This window comes from Herpailurus yagouaroundi, unplaced genomic scaffold, assembly GCF_014898765.1.
Source record: "Herpailurus yagouaroundi ecotype Mexico unplaced genomic scaffold, PumYag 164, whole genome shotgun sequence".
Taxonomy (NCBI): Eukaryota; Metazoa; Chordata; class Mammalia; order Carnivora; family Felidae; genus Herpailurus; species Herpailurus yagouaroundi.
Genome location: NW_024412405.1, coordinates 43563422 through 43584039, shown reverse-complemented (window position 1 = coordinate 43584039; position 20618 = coordinate 43563422).

Below are 20618 nucleotides of genomic sequence, written 5' to 3'. Positions count from 1 at the left end.
ATATCAAACCTTACTAAATTGCATAGTTTAAAATTATGCTGTTTATTGTATGTAGATTTTGCCTAATAAAACTGTTTAACAAATACCAGGCTATAAGAATTCAAGATTAGGATTGGTATTGCAAGATGTGGTATACAATATTATAAACTTCCAGAAGAAATTCAATTATGGCAAAAAGAAAATCTGCCTTGGGGGGCCTGGGTGGCTCAGTCGATTAAGCGTCCGACTTCAGCTCAGGTCATGATCTCGCCGTCTGTGAGTTCGGGCCCTGTGGCGGGCTCTGTGCTGATAGCTCAGAGCCTGGAGCCTGCTTTGGGTTCTGTGTCTCCCTCTCTCTCTGCCCCTCCCCCGCTCACGCTCTGTCTCTCTGTCTCGGAAAAATGAATAAACCTTAAATTAAAAAAATTTAAAAAAAGGAAATCTCCCTTGACTCTAAATATCTTGGGAATTAAAATAAGATTTTAATAATTCCCTTTTGATGGAAGAAATATTTTTGAATTAATATGGTTTGTCTTTGGTAATTCCTCTTACCAGTATCCCTGTAACTTTCATATCAAGCACCATGCCTGAAGAGACACAGATCATAGAGATTTTTTTCATAAAGAGGGTATTCTTTCTTGTAGTAAACCAGAGTTATGAAGCTTATTTGCCCTCTTGAAGAGAGAACATAAAAAGAAGAGTAATCAACTCCTAAAAGGAAAAGTTTTACTCTCTTCTGTCACAGAATATGGAAAGGAGAAACAAAATGGAGACTAGGTTGAGTGGTCATGTGCACTTTCCCTTATTCAAGATCAAGAGCAAGATCATTTCAAAAACATGAAAACAGTAATATGAGAAGAAGAGAATATTAATGGGTTTGATATCAATTGTCTTTGGCATAGGTTATGGTTGATGCAGCCCAGAGAGAAACTCTGGTCATAACTATGCCTTGTCCAACATGGAACGGGGACTATAGAATTGCACTGCCACAAGGGAATGGCTACATATGAGGAATATGTAGAGATCAGAAATTCTTGCATGACTGGTTAAAGAAAGCAGACATGTGGTAAGTGGATATCTTCAGATGCAGTCATTCCTCAGAAGTGATAACAGTTTCAGACCAGAACCTTTATGAGTGCAAGAATACAGAGGTCACCATGAGGTCTTGATTCTTCTTTGTCTCAGAGGATCATGAGTACCTACACCCCTACAACCAGAAATTATCTTGGAGACCATCAGGTAAAGGGGAAGAACTTACCCAAACCACACTGAATCATCCAAGGAGAAAACATGAACCAAAAGACTCTATAACACTGTAAATTATTAAGTTAAAAGAATATGACAATATTAAAATAATGGAGGGGTTTTCAGAATGATTGCATTAGTCAAAAAATTAGATACAATATTTTCTTTGTAAATCTGAGTACAATATTTACAATTTTTAATCCTGCTATGTCTTTTAAATAACTAAACTTAAAGCAAGACACTAGCTCTGATGAGTAAAACAATAAAGAAGCAATTAAGCCAAGAACTGAAGGCATATGCCAATGAATCACAATGAAGATGAAGATTATATAATTTTAAGTATAGACTGAGTTCACTTCAAAGCAATAAAAACTAGCATAAAAATTTAGCAACTGAAAAACTGGTACATTTTTTCAGAAGATGTTTATCTTTCTGTAACATTTTTAAGGCTACTCATCAGCATGAAAATTTAATACATTGTTCAGGCAAGAGCCTTTCATAGATATTCTCTTACAATATCCAAGGTGGGTTGTTTCATATGGAAGAGCAAATATTAGAAAACTTTGTGTCTTGTTTTTGTTTTTGTTTTAACCATCTTATATTTCTAGCAGGTCTGAAAAAAAGAACAGATTTGTATTTGAATAGTTTCCAACCAATCTGTTGAATTCTGCCTGTGCTTCAATTCAATTTCATGGTGATTTCATAAACAGGTTGTATTTTAATCCACTCTGCTATTTAACTGATAGCTATCACTCCTTGTTAGAGTGTCGTATTATATATTTACCACACAAATTAAAATGAGAGCACATTTTTAAACAATCTATAGTTTGAATAGTTTCCTAATGATAACCTCAATTTTTCCTTTCTGACAATATAATGATATGGGTTGCTGTTTTTTTTACTAAGAGGTGTTGCTATCTTTTCATAGTTTTAATAATGTTTATGCTGAGTCCACTTACTTAACCATACTACTATTAGAAAGGTTGAGTAACTACTTTAATTACGACTCATAGGAAATAGTTAATTATGTGTAATCATTAAATGAGAGAAATGGAGAGACAACTCAAGACATTCTGCTAAGTACTTTCAACATATTCGAAAAATATCTGTTTTGTGTTCTCAATTAACCCTACTCTGTGTCATAAATAAATAAAATGGATTTTGTTTTAGCATTTTTTCTTTCACTGTGACAATTATATATAGCTAACATATTAGTAAAAATGGGAATCTCTTAAAACAAAATATGTTGGGGTGCCTGGGAGTCTCAGTCAGTTAAGCAACTGACTCTTGATTTCAGCCAGGTCATGACCTTATAGTCATGAGATCAAGCCCCGGGTCAGCCCTGTCCTGAGCATGGAGTCTGCTTGGGATTCTCTCTCCCTTTCTCTCTGCCCCTCCCTTGCTCAAAATAAATATGCTTTAAAAAAAAAGATAAAATATGTTAATATTTTTATTACTTAGTACATAATATAACATTGTTAGAAGACAACTATAATACAACATATAATAAAAAATGATCGAATTCACAATTAAGCTGAAAGAAATGGCAACAGCATATGTTATATTAAAAGTAGGGGCACCTGCATGGCTTAGTCAGCTGAGTGTCCAGCTCTTGGTTTCAGCTCAGGTCATGATCTCACAGTTCATGAGTTCGAGTCCCACATTGGGCTTCGTGCTGAAAGTGCAGAGCCTGCTTGGGATTCTCTCTCTCCCTCTCTGCCCTTCTCCTGCTTGCTGTCTCTCTCTCTCAAAATAAATAAATAAACTTAAAAAATTTTAAAGTTCATTTCTTCTCACCCTCTTCTCCTTCTCCTGCTCTTCTTCCTCTTTCTTCTTTTCTTTCTCTCTCTCTCCTCCTACTCCCAAGCTGATCAACTGATCTTGAAATAGTAGCATTTGAGGACTTTCACTTGAGCAACTCTGGACCAGAATGTCGGATGTCTAAGTGTTGTTGAACAATGGACATAGTAGCCTCAACAAGGAATTGGCCTCGGGACCTGCCTAACAGGAGAATTTGGTAGATAGAGTCCCTCACTTTCTTCAAGGATTGGTGGAAAAACTCTTCTATGCATCCTTCACTAAACAGATGCCCTGCCTTTCTTATTGGATTCCCTAGAGCATAGCCTCCATATCATCAAGCCACTGGTTGACTATATACTGCATTGTATTCTTCTCAAATTATTCAATGTATATAAGCTTTTTTTTTACCTCATTAAATAAAATATACAAAAAGAAAAAAAGTAATTTCCAAGTTTCAGTGATAATCACTTTATCTGATATTGTTACACATGAAAATTAAGGACATTTATATTTTTAGGAAAAAGATACATATGTTTTTTCAGATTGATGACATTTAGATCTTAAAGACCATGATTAGGACACCAAACACACCAAAAACCCCAACTAAAAAAATACTAATATGACTTTCTTAAGAAAATAAAAATGTTAATAAGATTTTAAAGATGCTAATTTTCACAAAATTAAATCATTTTTTTCAATTAAAAAACAATCTGTTTACAGAAGCAACTAATTTATACAAAGCATGATTGTAAGTAAAATTTAAAGATAATTAACTATAATTGGTATGGTAAAGATGAGAAACATTTTTTTAAGAATATGAATTTTTTAGAACAATCAAGATTTAGTTCAGAGACAATCTCCATTATCATGGTTGTTTTGATTTTGGTTTGTTTCCTTCTACCAACTTAATACTGCCCCTTTTTCAAATAAGAAGAATTTTCATATGTGACTTAAAAAACAAACCCAGGGGCACCTGGGTGGCTCAGCATCTGATTTCAGGATCCTGCAGTTCATGGATTCGAGTCCCACATCAGGCTCTGTGCTGTCAGCTCAGAGCCTGGAACCTGCTTCAGATTCTGTGTCTCCCTCTCTCTCTGCCCCTCCCACACTTGTGCTCTGTCTCTCACAAAAACAAACATTAAAAAAAAAAAAGACAAACCCAAGTTTACTATTCATATATATGTCATAAACCCAGCAAAAGGGAGAGGTCTGATATGTTGACAGATCTTAAGATTTTTTTAAATCAATCTTAAAGGTCTCATTTCTCTTGAGATAACCAAAGCAACAAAGAAAGATATAAACCATATGATATTATTACAAAGTTAACTACATAGAGAATTCCTTGAAATGTGTATGATATTAAAATATTAGTATAAAGTCTGTAATAATGCCTGTAATATAGGCTTAATTAATAAAAGTCTGTGGTGTGTAACAGCATACACTGAAAACATTATTTTTAAATTTAAAATATTTTTTTCTCCTTATTTTAGAAGGACCAATAAGGACTTATCTGGTCATTTCTATAGGGCCTGCTCCAATCTCCTGCTAATTACTGCAAAGAGGTTATTTAGCTTTAGTTTAGTGAAACTGTAATTTCCAATTTTATCTTTTAGTTGATCTAGGACTTAATTAAAAATATGTTGCTTAATATCAAAATCTATGAAAATTTTCTAATTATATTTTGCCATCATTATTTTGTTTTATTCCATGGTAGAGCTTGCTTCATGTCTCAATATGGGATATAATTTTAAGATATCCCATTCCACTTGAAACAAGAAGGCATACATAACCTCTCTGAGCAGATAGTCCAGACAGCACATCTCACCATGCTTATATTAATGATTTGTCCCTGGTTTTACTTATGTCCATGAGGATGGGGCACCATACAACAACTAAAAAAGAGGAGAAAACTCAACCAACAAAATTGTACTGGAGTACACAGCCATTTAAATAAAGCGATAAAAAGAAACTTAAAATAAGGTAGATTAGAAAGTAAAAAGTAAAAATATCTTAAATAACAGGTAACATCTTTCATGTAGACAATCATAAGAAAACACACATACTTCACAGGCACACACATACATACACACACGCTCACAAATTACTTGAACAAATTAAGAAGTTTAGTAAGGTCACAGGATGCAAGCAAGATCAATACGTAAATATCAATTGCATTTCTGTATTTCTTGAAGGTCAAGGTTTTTAAACCTAATCAATGAAAAAGTCATGCACAAGGTGACAGTTGAGGACAAGGTTTATTTAGACAGGCGGAATAAGAATGAAATTCCCTCAGAGAAGGAGGACTTCCAGAGACGGCAGTGTGGGGCCATCACCCAGAAGGGTAAGAGGGCAAATGAACTCCCAGGGTAAAGGCAAATCAGAGAGAGGCTTATGTGTCTAGGCAATTCCAATCAGCTGCACAGCAGAGTCTCTTGGTCAAAGACCTCCCAAAGTCAGCAGTAACTTGGGGTCTTTTTATAACCTCAGGGTTTGTCTTACCAACTAGCATCTGTGGGGTGCAGGTTTGCAGGGTATGCAAAGAAGGCAGGCTCTAACTGGCTAAACATGCTTACTTGTGGTATATTAAAACAATTGGACGTATAAAATTTGAGTTTGGTGCCAGCAGCTTTTGAGATAATAGTCCCAGTCTGCTATAAACAACCCAGTAAATAAGACAAGAGCCAATATACAGGGAGTATCTCTAACCCATTTTTATAACATGCATACTAGCAAAAAAAAAAAAAAAATGCATGCTAGCAATAAAATTAGGAAAATAATTCCTTTCACAACATCCAAAAAAAAAAAAAAAGAAAGAAATTTAGCAAAAGAAATGTAAACCTTTATACTGAAAAGTACAAAACATTTCTGAGAAAAATTAAAGAAGTTACAAATAAATGAAAACAATATCATGTTTGTGGGTGGGAAAACTCAGTATTGTTTACATAATAGTTATCAACTTTGACCTAACAATTCAATATAATCCTTCTCAAAATTCCAGCAGGATTTTTGGTAGAATTTGAGAACTAACCCTAAAATTCACGTAATAATTCAAAGAACACATGACAGCCAAAACATCTTTGATGAAGAAGAAAGTTGGCAAGTTTACACTACCTGATTTCAACAATTATAAAACTACAGTAATTGAGATAGTGTGGTATTGATGTCAAGACCAACAAAATAAAGCAACAGCAAATTTTCTAAAAATAGATCCACAGGTATATTCTCAACTGATTTTCAACAAAGGTCAAAAGGGATAGTCTTTGTAACACATAGTGTCAGATTGGGATATTTACATACAAATAAATGAACTTAGATCCTTACTTCACACATATAAAAATTTAACACAAAATAGATCATAAACTTAAAAGGGCTAGGTCTATAAAATTTCTATAAGAAAACAAAGTAGGAAATCTTTATGACCTTGGGTAGGCCAAGATTTCTAGGATAGAATAGTAGGATCCATAAAAGATAAAAAAAAGATTAATTCAACTTCTTCAAAATTTAAAGGAGGAGTTTGCTTTTAAAAAAATAGTATTGGGGGGGTGCCTGGGTGGCTCAGTCGGTTAGGCGTCCGACTTCAGCTCAGGTCACGATCTCACAGTTTGTGGGTTCAAGCCCCACATCGGGCTTTGTGCTGACAGCTCAGAGCCTGGAGCCTGCTTTGGATTATGTCTTCCTTTCTCTCTGCTCCTCCCCCACTCATGCTCTGTCTCTCTCTCTCAAAAAATGAATAAACATAAAAAAATAGTATTAGGAAAATTAACAGATAAGCCCCAAATTGGGCAAATATTTGAAAGCACACACCTGAGGAAAGGCTTGTATCCAGAATATACATAAAATATTTCCTACAACTTAACAAAAGATAATGCAATTAAAAACTGAACAAAAGATTCAATTACTTAACAAAAAATATATACAGATGGCAAATAAGCATATAAGATGTTCAGGATAGGTAGTAATTAAAAAATTTAATGAGATATCATTACATATCTATTAGACTAAAATTTAAAAGAACGACCATATGAAATGTTGCAGTGACATGAATGAAGTAGAATTCTCATACACTGTAGCCAGGACTAAATGTTGTAGTCACTTAGAAAAAGTTTAGCACTTTCTTTAAAAATTAACATATTACATCCATATAACCTAGCCTTTCTACTCATAGGTGCATACCATGAGAATGTGGTTATCAGATCTCCAAGTACAGGGAGCTTGATTAATCAACCACCTACCCTGTTTAACTCTGAAATTGATCTGTTTTTGTTCAAGGTCACACTTTCATGGGCTGCTTCCAGCCAATAACTGACCATGAGTTACCAGCATAAGCCCATTGTTGAGGGATACAGAACCCCTTTGTTGGCAGACTATAGCTTGAGAATCTCCATCTTGCCATTTTCCCTTTTTTTTTCTTGTATTATAGTTGGCATAAGATATTCTATTAGTTTTGGGTGTGAAACACAGTGACTCGACATTATGTACAATGGTCACCATGATAAGGGTAGGTACCAAGTGTTACAACGTTATTACAATATTATTGACTGCATTTTCTATGCTATACTTTACATCCCCAGATTTACTTATTTTATAACTGGATGTTTGTACCTCCTCTCCTATTTCACCGACCATTCAAGATATATAGTGCAACCTAAAATGCTCCCTCCTATTCTTTCTTTCTTCTCTCCATCTAGGGTCAGCCCTGCCGTGTAGTCTGACACCACTCTCAGCCGTTTCCAACACTCTTCATTTTCCCTAGTAAGTCTAAGGAAATGCTTCCATTTTTAAACCTGTCTCAGTTTTAGATTTTCAGAGGGCGTGGACAAACATGAGTTTATTTTATTTTCGTATAAAGTCAATACACGTTACAGTTCAACCACATATTTATACTTTCTTTTGCTCTTAATTCTTTCTCATATCTCCAGCTGCCATATCGTAACACTTTCTTTATTCCTGTAAAACAACTGCTAATATTACACTTTGTCTTCAAGAGACAAATTCTATCAGTTTACATTTATCTGAAAATATATTTATATACCTCAATCTTTTGTTGAAATAGATATATTTTATTGTTATGGCTTATCCTTCAGTTTCTTCTTGTTTCAGCAGTATATACCACTATATTCTTTCTGATGCCATAGTGTGCCATCTCAGAAGCATAGATGTGTTTTTAAATACTCTTGTTTATAACTGTCATGACTGTGTGAATCAAGTAGTCAAATTTGGTACAAATTTAATGCTACTTCCCTCATGAATTAATTCATCTTTCTTCACTTAAGTTATTAAAATAGCAACACCTGGTCTAATGCAAAACCTGTAGATATTTTTTCCATCATTTAGTTTCAGACTGTAACAAGGAAATCCTTGTCCCAAATATTAGCATTTATGGAGAAATTAGTACACACATTCCAATCATTTATGGGGAAATTAGTACACACATTCCAATCATGTTTGTTGGGTGACTACAGGTTGAGCAAACCCTGAGCAAAATTTTGCTTCCAAAACAGTGAACACGACACTTTTTTTTTTCTTTTGAAAGACTCAGAGTTCAACTTTAATATGGTAAATTTCCTCCACATCTTTCTTGTAGGGTTTTTACAATATTTATCTTTCTCTTAGCATAATCTTGACTTTTTAAAAAAAAATATTGACAATTTTGTTTCCGAGAATGGTCTTCATTCTTAAAACATATGTGGTTCACCTTCATATTTTAGAGAAAATGTTGTAGTATATAGAAATCTGGGTAGATTATTTTCTTCTACAATTTGAAAGAGTTTTTCTTCTTGAAATCTGGATAGATAATTTTCTTCCAGGATTTAAAAAAGCTTATCCTCAATGTTTCTACTAAAGAGTTGCCATGATTCTTGATGCTCTTTTGAGGCATGTGTCTTTTTTCCCTTAGTTCCTTTTTTCTCTTTTTTAGAGAGAAAAGGAGCATGAGCAGGGGAGAGGGGCAAAGGGAGAGAGTGGGAGGGAGTTTCTTTTTTACTTTCTTTAAGTTTATTTATTTATTTTGACAGAGGATCAGGGGAGGTGCAGAGAGAGAGAGAGAGAGAGAGAGAGAGAGAGAGAGAGAGGATCCCAAGCAGGCTCTGCCCTGTCAGCCTGGAGCCCAATGTGGGAATCAAACACAAGAATGGTGAGATTGTGACCTGAGCCAAAACCAAGAGTCAGAGGCTTACATTGATTGAGCCACAAAGGCGCCCCAGAGAGAGAGAATCTTAAGCAGGCTCCACCCTCAGCATGAAGGAGACCCCTGGGATCATGACCTGAGCAGAAATCAAGAGTTGGACACTCAACCAACTGAGCCACCCAAGGTTTCCTCCTTAGCTCCTTTTTAAAATTCTCTTCTCATATTTACTTTTCAGAATACATATATGATGTATGTCTCAGTATGGATCCTCATGAAGCAAAACTTGAGAGAGTGATTCTTGTGCAACTCACTCACTTTGGAAATGTTCTCAAGAGAAGGGGAGTAAGTTGATCAAGGTAGAGAATGCAGCAAAAAGTTAATTAAAAATGTTTTCAGCTGCAATCTAGTTTAAACCTGCTCCAGGAAGCCCAGAAGCATGCATTGCACTACTGAGTTGGACCCACCTAAGGCAAGAATTTGAAACCCAGCCTTTTCTATAGCTTTGACTATGTTAATCAGTAATTACATGACAACTACAACTCACACTAGTGTGATCTATGCATCATCCTGGTTACCGGGATCAAGTTGGGATATAAAATGACAACTACAATGTGCTTACTTGTGATATTCTTTGTTTTTGTCCAGATCAGAGTGTGTATTGACATTTGAGTTTATATTTTGGAAGCTACCATGAGTTTGGGAATATTCTTAATCACTATTTATTTATTTTTTACCTTGGATCTTTTCTATTATATCTCTCTATTCCTGGGACTCAATGACCTGTTTATCAGAAGTTATCAATATATCTGCTATGTCCCTTACATTAGTTGCTCTACTTAACATTCTTGCCTTCCATGTAAGTATGTTCTTCTGACCTAGTTCTATATTGAATAATTCTGTTTGCATGTATTTCAAATCTTCTACCATGCCCAGGCATCCAGTATTTAATTATGTTATTTCATTTTATGCACGAAAGGTTCAATTTCTTTCCATTTATAGGTTCCATTTTCTGTTGAGATTTTTTATCTTGTCTTTAATTTACTGAATTTATCAGTCACAAATATTTCAAAGATCATATGGGATAATTCCATTATCTGGAAATCCTGTATATGTATTTCTAGTTTACTTCTTTTCTTGCTTTTGTTTTTACTCAAGTCTAGTTTTCTTATATTCACATGGCTATCTTTGATTTAGTAAAAGACATTGCATTCAGAGAAAAAAAATTATAGATAACCTGAGACTGGATAATGTTATCTTATCCCAGAGAAACTTTTCCCAGAGAATCTTGCTTCTAGTGATCAATGTAATGGTATGAGAAACTATAGATAAAATTTAGTCAATTTAGATAAAGTTGACGAAGATTTGAAGCTGAGTTTCAGTTTCTGTGAGACCTGGTCTATTTCCCATTCATCATTACTTCTAAGGTGTGGCATTTGCAGGAACAGACAAAGTGCAGGAAGACTCTAACCTCCAATTTTTGTCCGACTAGCTCAATGAGTCTGCCTATAAATCTCTGCTCAAGTATACTTCCTCTGAGGTACTGCTTGCAGAATTGGCAAATTTCTCAAAAAAACCATATTCCCAAATTTTAACTCACCTTTCTGAATATCCCTTATCTACCAGATTGGAGCTTAGCCCCACAAATCCTCCTTCCTTTGGTAGTTCTCAAAGGCATTTAAAGAGGTGTATGAAGAGATATACTATATCTAGATTTTTCTGGATAAGTGGTAAGATTAGTCTGAAAGCAGTACTGCTGAAAAGCAGTATTCTACAGTACCGTCTTGACATAGCACATGTTCCTTAGCTTTGGTAGCCATACACAGCACAGCATCCTCCTTGAGGAATAAGACCATAGCACCAACAGTGATTCTGACTGCAGTACCCAAAAGTTACCACATGACAGCCTAGTGGTAATTGCACAGTGGTAGCATGCTAACCAGCAGTAGCATATTCAAACTGGCCCTTGTTTGAAACCCTTTGCAACATTAAGGCAGTCAGAAGCAAAAATCTGCATTGCTATGTTAATATACTTCATTTGCATTTATGGCTGATAAACTAAAGGCAATTTTTATTATTCAAGGAGCATGTTTTACAAAGAAAACAAGTTGCATTCTTGGACATCACAGAAAAGTATTGGTGGTGTAATTTTAAGCCACAGTGAGCTTTCTTTCCTAAGTGTAAGAAGCAAAAACAATTACCATACTTCAACTTATACCTAGTAGGAGTTTTTTAGTTCCAAGGTTGATTAATTGGTCTGAGATGCAAACACTAAGGATTCTATAAGAACAAAGAAAACTAATTCCTTCAAACAAAAGGGATTGCTGGGAAGGTGATCATAGAGTCCCTGTGTATCAAAAATTAATTTAAACAAATAGCATTGCCATATGAGATCCTAAAATCAAAGTAAAATGTCTTACAAAAAGTCTCTAATTTCGGCAACACATACACTCAGATTTTTAGTTTCATTTAAAGTAACTTATTGAAGAAAGAGTTCTGTGACTCTTTTTCAATTGACATCTTCAATTCTTCCAATTCAATTCTCTTCTTCAATTCTTCAATTTTGGTTTCAAACAAAACCAACAATTTGCTTAATTAACATCCAAGGCGGAGATAAAAATATGTTAATGCTTTTTTTACCTACAAATGTTAAAGTTTACTTAAGTAACTATACTTTGGATTCTTTATAAGAAGAACACTTGAGGGGCGCCTGGGTGGCGCAGTCGGTTAAGCGTCCGACTTCAGCCAGGTCACGATCTCGCGGTCCGTGAGTTCGAGCCCCACATCAGGCTCTGGGCTGATGGCTCAGAGCCTGGAGCCTGTTTCCGATTCTGTGTCTCCCTCTCTCTTTGCCTCTCGCCTGTTCATGCTCTGTCTCTCTCTGTCCCAAAAATAAATAAACGTTGAAAAAAATTTTTTTTAAAATAAAAAAATAAAAAAAAAAAGAAGAACACTTGAAAGTATATTTCCTTAATTTATTCATTATTATACTTTAATGATAGACCAATTCTGACTTGAATCAAAAGTTAATTTTGAGAAATGCTGGTAATCCAAAAAAGGTCATGGTTCTTTCACATGATATTAAGATATAATATTCAGACACACAACACTGGACTATATTTAATACAGTTTGGCTACATTATTGTTAAATTTAAGACAATGATCATTATAAGCTAATTAGAGAATGATCATTGTAAGCCAAATTTTGAAAATAATAATTCATAAATTGTATATATTAAAAATATAGAGACAAATATCAATCACTTCAATAATACCAATTAAGCTTGGATTTTACTAATTTTTGCTCTTTTTCATTTCTCTATTGCTCAAAATTATGCTATAGTACAACCAGTTTTCAAACATAACAAAGTGTATCGCACTTTTATCTCAAAACTTTTATTTAATTTTCTTGTTCCCTTACACAACTGCTTAAGATATATCCAAATGATGGGGCGCCTGGGTGGCTCAGTCGGTTGGACATCTGACTTCAGCTCAGGTCGTGATCTCATGGTGTGTGAATTCGAGCCCCACAACGGGCTCTGTAATGAGAGTTCAGAGCCTGGAGCCTGATTCAGATTCTGTGTCTCCCTCTCTCTCTGCCCCTACCCTCCTCTCAAAAATAAATAAACATTAAAAAAAATTTTTAAAGATATATTCAAATAAAAAGTGATGTACTTATAGGAATTGCCTTATTCTGTGAAAATATATGAAATACTTATGAATATTTGCCACCTCTCAGAAAAGAGTATGGTAGTTTTTGTTGTTGTTTTGTTTTTAAAGCTTATTTATTTTGAGAGAGAGAGTGTGTGAGTGGGGAGGGGCAGAGAGAGAGAGAGAGAGAAACCCAAGCAGGCTCACGCTGTAAGCGTGGAACCTAACATGGGACTCAAAATCAACTAAGCCAAAATCAAGAGTCTGATGCTTAACCGTGTGAGCCACCCAGTGCTCCAAGAATATGGTAGTATTGGTAAATATTAACATAAAAAAAAAAACGGAAAAAAAATGCAAGATGGTAATATTGATTGATACGACACTACAGTTAATACTACTAACTTATAGATAAAAATAAGTAGGTTGTTGATTAGGTATATAATATTCCCTATGTCACACAGAAATTAAGAAAAGCTTGATGAAATAAAGGTCTTTCTGATTTAACATTCAACATATGAAAGAAGATTTTAAGGGAAAAATAAGATTGAAAGAAATACATAAATGCCAGAGTTGGAATAATATTTTGAATATTCATTTTCATGGAAAAAAGTTAATCCTTATCTATATGTCCAAATGCCAGAGAGATCTATAATCCATAAAGCTTGGATTATAACCACCAAGTGAAAAATATGAACTAAAAATAGAAAAAGAAAGCAAAACACTAAGTAATTCATGTGCTATAGGCAAATGTCTGCATATTAAAAATAATGAGACATTGATTGGATTTATCAGTTATCAACCAGTACAATCATGGGAGTTGATGTTGATTCATTTGAACCTTGAGTTATTGAAGTCAAAATTTACTTACTATTTTTCTATCAATGAATACTAACATGCTAAAGCTAGGTCAGCTGATTTGTATACTCAGCCTTTTTTTTTTTGGTTTTTACTTGTTCTTGTCCCACACAAAGTGAATCCAAAGATACACACACACACACACATACAAATTCTCACAAATATACTTCAAAAAATATACTTGACACTTCCTAAACACCAGCGTGTATTTCATTCACTGCACATAGAAAGTTTCTAGAAGCTAGATATCATGCTGGGCTTATCACATTCAAAAAATATGTGTGTGCATATATAATGATCCATAAAATAATACAGACATGTGGATATACTTTTTTTCATAGCACAGTAAGAGGGATATTTTTAAGTAAAAACATGACAATATTAGTTCCCTATGTGATCACTGCAATTTTGACTCTTTTACCTTAGGATAATGTGTAAAGTCATAAGCAGTCCCCAGTCTGTCTGTGGCTCTTGTGTTTCATCTTGAACCAAGTCTACCCAGTAGCTGTTTATTCCTAGCATTACATCTACATTACATCTAGCATTACCCTTTTTCTGACCTTTGAACATATTATACTAAGGGTTTTTAGAAATGATTTTAGTCTCTGTCCTGAATGTTTCCTTTACTCTCTGAATCTGACCTTAAATTTCTTTCCACTAAGAAAATATTCCTTAATCAGACTCCTAGGTCAAGTTGCTCTACTATTGCATGCTTGTACTTCCCTTTTGTCCTAAGTGTTACAATTACATAAAAAAAAAAAATCTTCAATTATTTGTTTAATGTGTGTCTGAGTCACAAGTTAGAACTGAGATCATGACTGGATCATCCATTTCTATACCCCCAGGCCCAAAAACATTGATAGGCTCATTCATATTAGAAATTCTGTAAGTGTTTAATGACTTAATGTGTTTCTTAGCACCTACTGAGCATCACAGATGCACTGAATAAATGATAAATATGTAAATAAGAATTGAGACTAAAAGGCTGCTCAATCATTAAACCTATTATGATAACTGCCAAAAGTACAGGACAAAGTATATAAAAGCAAAAGGACTGCCAATCTCATTCTCATGAGAAGTGTGAGTTATATAAAATCATCTTCTGTAATACAGAAATTCAAGCCAATAAACTATAAAGCAAGAGTCTCTAAGGATTCCTACTTGAAAGGTTAAGCTAAATACATACCAACAGTAAAAAATAACTACACAGATGAAGAACAGACTCAACATGAATTAATTTGAAAGAAACAAAAAACAGCAATAAGAGAGGCTCAATAACTTTGGATATTGGTATTTTCTGTCTCAAAACCAGAAATAAAGTAAACAAAAATAAAAATGAGTAAAAATATAAGGCATTACAAATATAAATAAGGGCCAAATGACTATCAAAAAGAACCAAAAATATTTGGAGAAGAAAACCAAATTTTTATAAAAGAGAATTATAAACTTTAAAATAAAACTCACTAAACACATACAGTAAAATGAAATAGATAGACGAAGAAAGAATTAGCACACTAGATGATGGATCTGAAAAACTTATCAGATGTAACTTGGAGAGACAAAGTTAAAAAAATATAACAAAGTTTAACAGAAAGGGAGGGCAGAATCAGAAGAACTAATATATTTAATTGGAAATAGACTTCCTGGGGCGCCTGGGTGGTGCAGTCGGTTAAGCGTCCGACCTCAGCCCGGTCACGATCTCGCGGTCCGTGAGTTCGAGCCCCGCGTCGGGCTCTGGGCTGATGGCTCAGAGCCTGGAGCCTGTTTCGGATTCTGTGTCTCCCTCTCTCTCTGCTCCTCCCCCGTTCATGCTCTGTCTCTCTCTGTCCCAAAAATAAATAAATGTTGAAAAAAAAAAAATTTAAAAAAAAGGAAATAGACTTCCTAAGAGAAGAACATAGAAAGAACAGAATAAAAGCAGTATTTCAAAACACAGCAGCTTAGTATTGTCCAAAATTGTTTGAAGATTTCAACATGTATATTTGGAAACTAGAGTGAATCACCAGAAACACACATAAAAAAATATCATCTACACGTATCTTAATGAAATCACAGAACACCGGATACATAGAAAATATCTCTTAAAAAGACAGAATTTAAAAGTATATTGCTTGTATAAGAAAAAATAATTTGAACTCAGTAGAATCTTAAAATTATAAAACTCAAAGAACAGTGGAAAATTCTGTGAGACAAAATAATCCTCAAATCATATTTTGCACTCAGGAAATATAATTCAGAAAATGAGGAACTATAAGTTCAGGTTAATCACAAAGGACCCTTGGTAAAATATATATATATGCCACCCGAAAAAGAGATCACGTATGCGTTTCAAATAAATGTAGACTAGGAAAAGTGATATAGTGTGGAAAAACAATCTAGAAAATTTTAGAACATTAAACACATGGTCTCATAACATATTCAATAAAATTAGGTCTCAAAATATAAAACTAGCATTAAAAATTATCCAAACATCCAGAAAGTCACAAACACACTTTTTAAAAGAATATTTTTAGGAAAAAATCAAATTTAAACTTACACAATATTTACAAACCAACTGTTGGTCTGGCCAAGAATACAGAATTCACTAACCATTTAGAAGATTTTAAAATAGTAGTCACAATTCCAATCACAAAAGGGGGACAGAATCAGTGATTTTACAATGTAAGTTCCAGCTTCAAAGAAATGATAATTTTCAATTTTATACAATATATTCTAGAGACAAAATATGATTAAAAGATGCACTATTTATATTACGTGTCTAGTATAAACTCAGTTACCAAGAGGACAAAGACAGGTACATAAAAGTATTAAATATTAGCAAATCGAACAAAGAAGCCTATATAAATAAGAGTGTTTTCAGGCATTCAAATAAGGTTTAACATTTTAAAAACTATCATTTTTTTACTATAAGACATATTACAAGATATGCAGTGAAGAAATTATAGGAGAAAATGGGCATCATCTTAGTGGTTAAAAAGACATTTGTTATCACTTGACTAATGTTTATGACTTACACAAACAAAATGACTACAAATAACCCTAACCTGAAACACACGAGAACTTTTACTTGAGAAGAACACGCGCATAAATGTAGTGTAAGGATTCTTTCTTTATAATTGTACATAATAACTACCCAGTACATAGAGAATTTCCACACGTTTTCAGGAAACAAACACACAAAAACATTATCAGAATCCTGGAATACCTCTCAGAACCCCAGAAAGCCATCCCCAGTAGCTACCCACTCTAAAAAAATATGAGCAATATATTAACTTCCAAAATCATAAATCAGTATTATTGTTAGTTTTGAAACATTATATAAACAGCAACACAAAATAAGTAAAATTTGTTTCTGGCTTCTTTTGATCAGATACTCCTTGTAGGAGACATCCTTTTTGTGAACTGTATAGTTCACTAATGTCCGTTACTGTTTAGTGTTCCATTTTACACATATATTCTTCCTTACCATCTCAATGTTTGGTTATGATAAATAAATAACTAGTTATGATAAATAAATGTATGCGTTATCTCCTGGTTGTGTTTCTAAAAGTTAAAATCCTGGTTACAGGGTATGCATATGTTAAGCTTTAGTATGTATCACACCAAATAGTTTGCCCAACTAGTGACACAACCAAAAGTTGTGTAAGGAAAGTCATTCACATACTTATCAACACTTGGTATTTTCAATATTTCTTATGTTGTCACTTTTGTGAATGTGCAGTATATTGCATTACGGTTTAAATATTCTTTCACCCTCATTTACTAACATTTTAGCAGTTTCATTATTGGTTGTAACCCTTATTTGTAATTGATACAATTTAGTAAATACTATTACCTACACCACTTCTCTGACATTGTCAGAACTATATTCTACGGCAACACCATTTGCCTTGTGTTATTTTTATAATGCATCTCACTTTTTATATGTGTTTCAAACCCCACAATATACTACTATTATTGTTTTAGAGTCAATATTCAAACACTGTCCATTAATTTTATGTACATATTTGCCTTTTCCACACTTTCCCACAACCATATTTCATTGAGAATATTTCCTTCAGTTTTTCTTTTAAAGTTTTCTAATGACAAATTCTCTATGCTTTACTTATTTGAAAACTTATTTTCTTCATTTCTGAGGGATATTTTTCTGAGGTATAGAATTCCAGGTAGACTAATATTTGTAATTTTAAATAACTTAGCCAATTGTCTTCCAAATGTCATCTTTTTTTTTTTTTTTGAGAAGCTGGCTATTGTTACTATCACTCCTTGAAATTATTTATTTTTCTCTGTTTTCAAGTTTCCTCTATAAATCTACTTTTCAGCAACCTTACCATATTCTGTTTGTATTTCACCAAGACTCTGAATCTGAGTTGATGCATTTTCTCAGTTTTGGAAAAAAGTAGTCACAGTCTTTTTAAACATTGTTTTTTTTTTAATGTTTATTTATTTTTGAGAGACAGCGATTGGGGGAGAGGCAAAGAGTAAGGGAGACAAAGGATCTAAAGTGGGTTCTGCGGTGACAGCAGAGAACCTGACGCGGGGCTCCAACTCATGAATCATGAGATCACGACCTGGGCCATGATCAGATGCTTAACCCAAGTCACATGCTTAACCAACTCAGCCACCCAGGCACCCCTAAATATTACTTAAATGTTTTATAATAACCAGTATCTTTTAAAATCCTCTTTACGGTATTCTCTCCTCTCCTCTGGGATTAAATTTTATGAATATTAAATATACTGCTGATAACTATACGCCACTATTGCTCTTTCCTATATTTTTCATTCTTAATTTTCCTTTCAGTACATTGTTTTGGAATTTTTCTTTTTAAAAATGTTTTAATGTTTCATTTATTTTTGGAGGGCGAGAGAGACAGAGGGAGAGCAGGGAGGGGCAGAGAGGGAGACACAGAATCCCAAGCAGGCTCCAGGCTCCAAGCTGTCAGCACAGAGCCTGACGCGGGGCTACCTCACAACCACGAGATCGTGACCTGCACCGAAGTCAGACACTTAACCAACTAAGTCACCCAGGCACCCCTGTTTTGGAAATTTTTTATTGACCATTTTTCCAGTTCTATAATCTTGCCATGAATGTGTCTTACCTACCTTTGATTCCATCTAAGTTCTTAATTTTAGATTTTATGCTTTTGTATTCTAGAATTAAAATTGGTTAATAACTTCTGATTCTGTAGTGAAATTTTCCAGTTTTTCATGTTTTCTATAACATATACACCACAGTTACATTAATATCTTTATCAGCTCACTTGAATATTTGGATCACTGTGGATCTTTTTCTATCATCTTTGTTCCCCCTTCTTTTTTCATGATTCTCTTTTCTTGGCATGCTTAAATGAATAACAATGCTATGTATTAAAAATTGTGAAGATTCCAGGGGCGCCTGGGTGGCGCAGTCGGTTAAGCATCCGACTTCAGCCAGGTTACGATCTCGCGGTCCGTGAGTTCGAGCCCCGCGTCAGGCTCTGGGCTGATGGCTCAGAGCCTGGAGCCTGTTTCCGATTCTGTGTCTCCCTCTCTCTCTGCCCCTCCCCTGTTCATGCTCTGTCTCTCTCTGTCCCAAAAATAAATAAAAACGTTGAAAAAAAAATTAAAAAAAAAAATTGTGAAGATTCCATATGATAATAAAATCACATTGCTGGGGAAATGTTCACAGTGAGATAAATATGTAAATATAAAATATTACTATACATGTTTACATTTTAAACGTACATATTTATGAATATTTATGTATAAAATACACTTGGTGAGATGTTAAAGTGTATAATATCTGATTAAGAAGAAGACACCTAGATTGGAGTAGTAGCCAAAGACTTTAACCTTATCCTTAATATATTAATTTCAAACAGGGCGCCTGGGTGGCTCAGTCAGTTAAGCAATCGACTCTTGATTTTGGCTCAAGTCAGATCGTGGGATCGAGCCCTGTGTTGGGTTCTACACTGTCAGCGCAGAGCCTGTCTCTCTCCCTTTCTCTCCCTCTCTACCACTCTCTCACTGGCTTGTGTGTGCATGTGTGTGCTCGCTCGCTCTCTCTCTCAAAATAAATAAATAAACTTTAAAAAAGCACAAAGAGATGTTTCTTCATTTTTATTATAAATACAGCCATTTTAAGTACATAAAAATACTTGGCTAAACATTATAACATTTTTCTCATAGTTGAATACAAGCAATAGGAACAATTTTCTTAATCTGAAAACTAGGTTACTACAGCAGAGTTCAATCTCTTGAGAGTTTGTTTCAAGCTAAGAGTTTAACTTCTGTTTTTCCAAAAGGAAAGTAAAAACTCTTTAAGGTCCATTTCAGTCCATATAAGAGTTTTATAGGATCTTATAGGAGTTTCTGCAGATATATTAAGATTTAAAACATGAAATAATTCCCCAAGTAAGTTTTAAAATGGCCATATCTTTATACTGATTGCAGAGATGTTAACTTCCTGATGTTGGTATTACTGCTTCATTCATTGTTGAGCAAACTGAAGAATAGAGAATTTAAAGACTTTCTCTCATGTTAATAACTGAGTAATTACTCCTTTATTCCTCCTTTCTCCACTCAATTTCACCCTATGCTAGAAGCCCCAGGAACATGAGGTTTGGTCATTTACTTAATGCATTTTTCATGCCTACTGAAGTGCCAAGCCTTTAGGAAATAATCAACAGATATGGGTGAAAAAAATATAGATATGTGAATTTTTAGTCTCATATTTTGCTTAATGTCTCCTAAATTCTGTGGTAACAGGTTTCCAAATTCAGAGTCTCTACATATGTTGTACTTCTACATAAAAAGATTTTCTCTTTGTTCTGAAAGACTGACCTGTACTAAATTTCAAGTCTCAAGTTAAATGTTATTTCACAAGGGAAAATGAGGGAAAATTTATTTATTTAAAATATTATTTATTATATATTTATTAATATATTTATTATATGTTTATCATATATTATTATATATTTATT